Here is a 2,500-nt window from a genome sequence, read left to right as displayed (position 1 = left end):
AGGCACATCTTCCTGTCCTCTCAGGAGCCCAAAGCTGTGGACGAGTTTTCATTTCTAACTAGCAGAAGCCTGGATGAAGTCTGAGTAAGGAAGAGTTTGTCATAGAGATTGGCTTAGAGATTTACATCCTGATCACGTGGCCTTCGCCACTCTGAGCCTCAGAAATAAAGATCATATCAGAACCCATTTTCAAAAGTTGATCTGAAAGCTAAAGTACATGAACCGCTTAGGACCATGGCTACATTGTAACAGAAACAGAATCAATGTTAATATCTTAGTACTAAACAGAATTATGAGTACTCTCATTAATAATGCTAGTGTGTCTATTAAAAACTACACTCTTACTGGTATTTGATGGAATAATACACTCCTAAGAATTTGATGGAATAATTCTGCACCATCTGAATATGGTTCCACAAGGCTCATGTGTTAATAATTGTGTTAATAATTAACACTGGAAATGGAGCCAGTCCAATTTGAGGTATGTCTCAAGTATGAAAGAAATCCACATTTGGTTTGAGGGCTTAGTGAAAAAGAAAATGGTTGTATTTTGAAATAAGATCTTTAAATGTACCAAAGTAAATTTGCAGTATTACTAAACTTATTTTTACTTGTTAAAAAAAATTAAAAACATACATGTGACTTGCATTGTGTTTTGATCTGATGTTGATATTACTAACCATTAGTAGTATTTACTCCTTTTTTTTTTTTTTTTTTTTTTTTTTGGTTTTTCGAGACAGGGTTTCTTTGTTTAGTCTTGGCTGTTCTTGAACTCACTCTGTAGACCAGGTTGGCCTCGAACTCAGAAATTTGCCTGCCTCTGCCTCCCAAGTGCTGGGATTAAAGGCGTGTGCCACCAGTCAGCTCCTGGCCTGACTGGTGAGTATCAGATTGGGGGTTGTGGCTAGTTTGTCTTTAAAGCCTGTTTTCTCTCATGCTTCCTGCTAAGCACTAGAGAACACAAACAGGAGAGAGCCAGGTGTAAGAGCCCCTGGGGACCTTGGAGAATCTTCCAGTAGAGCCAGTAGTACAGGTCAGAGTGAGGTGGTCCAGCAGCCTAAGTGTATGCGGTGTGGCCCGTGAGTCATGGAGACACTCAAGAGTTCTGTTTGTTCTCTGGCAGTACGCACTACTGCTTCATTGGGGTGGAAAATGGAAGCACACCCATGCATGCCCTCCCGCGGAGACTACGGCGTTCCCAGAACTGCAGCCATCCCTAAGCATGTTCATTGTACACGTGCAATGAGTTCCACTAAAGCCCCAGTTCTTAAATGATGTTTGCTTACTATTATAAGGTAAAGAAAGGGGACCTGTGTACCACCGGGCAAGTCTCCTGCCTGAGGCGGGACCGACAAAGGCAAGAGAAAAACCTTGTGTGTGTCTCTCTCTCTGTGGGGATAAAAGAAATCCCATCTGTCGATTAGGGGTGGGGTCAGTTATAGCCGCACTTTCCTGACTCACTGCTAACTCTGGGTCCACATTTCCAAGGCAATATTGTGTCTAGGGTTCTGGCTGGAGCAAGCTTGTTGTTATCTAAGAGGATTAATGTTCAGGGATCCTAAAACTTTAACAGTGGTCCCCTCAGTTCCTCTTTGCTGTGTCGTCAGTGCCTCCGGAGCCAGGCTCCCTGACACCCCTCGTTCCCAGCAGTTTCTGAGCCTAGTGAAATCTAGTTTGTTCTTGTGCAAGGGTGTTGGAGGAGTATGGTCCCCGCTTTCCTCTCCTCACTTCCCTTTAACCACCCAGGGCACGGGGAACAGAGTCGTTTTTTGAGAAGTGAGGGGGCTTTGAAGCCTGTGAAGCCTGGGAGTTTATTCCAGCTCTGTGCGCCACCTACTTGTGAACCCTGGAACTGCAATGACTGAGAAGAGTAACGAGTCTTAGAAAAGGTTAAATGTGAGGATGTGAAGGGCACGTGCGCAGGAATGTTTACTGCTGTTTAGTTGTTCACAAATCAATACCACGCACAGCCGCCATCATGTATGTAAAGCATATGTGCACGCGAATGCTTGCGGCTGTCTGTTTGTTCACAAATCAATACCACAGTGTGGGGCTCCACAGACGGCACCGTCTGTCTGTCTGTCATGGCTTCCTTGCCCAGCAGAGGGAGCTGGAGCTGGTCAAGGCCATGAGCTAGAATCCGACCTCAGAGCGCCCAGCCTACCTCCATCACTGCCACTTGGCCGCCACGCGCTGAATTCTCTCCCTCTCTTTGCTCAGTTGTGAGAGGAGGCTGCCCCCTCCTCTCTAGGATCATTCAGGAGGTTCACGTGAGTTAGGGGTAAATTTTGTTGCGCCTGACAGTTATCCTTGAAAGAGACTCTGTTGTTTTCACAGGTTGACTCCTGTTTCCTGAGGCAGGTGGGAGGGGCCACGATGCCCAGGCTTGCACAGGTCCACAAGCTCAGTGTTGACCTTGGACCTAGACAGACGGAGCTTGTTGCTTTTCTGCCCTCAATTCCAAAATGACGATACTTTGACAGCAGTACAAAAAAGAAAA

The 2,500-nt window shown here is 45.8% G+C and overlaps 1 protein-coding gene across 5 annotated transcripts in view; it reads left to right on the top strand.

Moving 5' to 3' along the window:
* The window catches only part of LOC116104016 (guanylate cyclase 2G), a 53,905-nt gene that overhangs the window by 30,048 nt on the left and 21,357 nt on the right, over positions 1-2,500 (top strand). The window lies entirely within an intron of this gene.

Source organism: Mastomys coucha, unplaced genomic scaffold, assembly GCF_008632895.1.
Source record: "Mastomys coucha isolate ucsf_1 unplaced genomic scaffold, UCSF_Mcou_1 pScaffold21, whole genome shotgun sequence".
Classification (NCBI taxonomy): Eukaryota; Metazoa; Chordata; class Mammalia; order Rodentia; family Muridae; genus Mastomys; species Mastomys coucha.
This window is presented reverse-complemented; position numbering and strand designations above follow the sequence as displayed.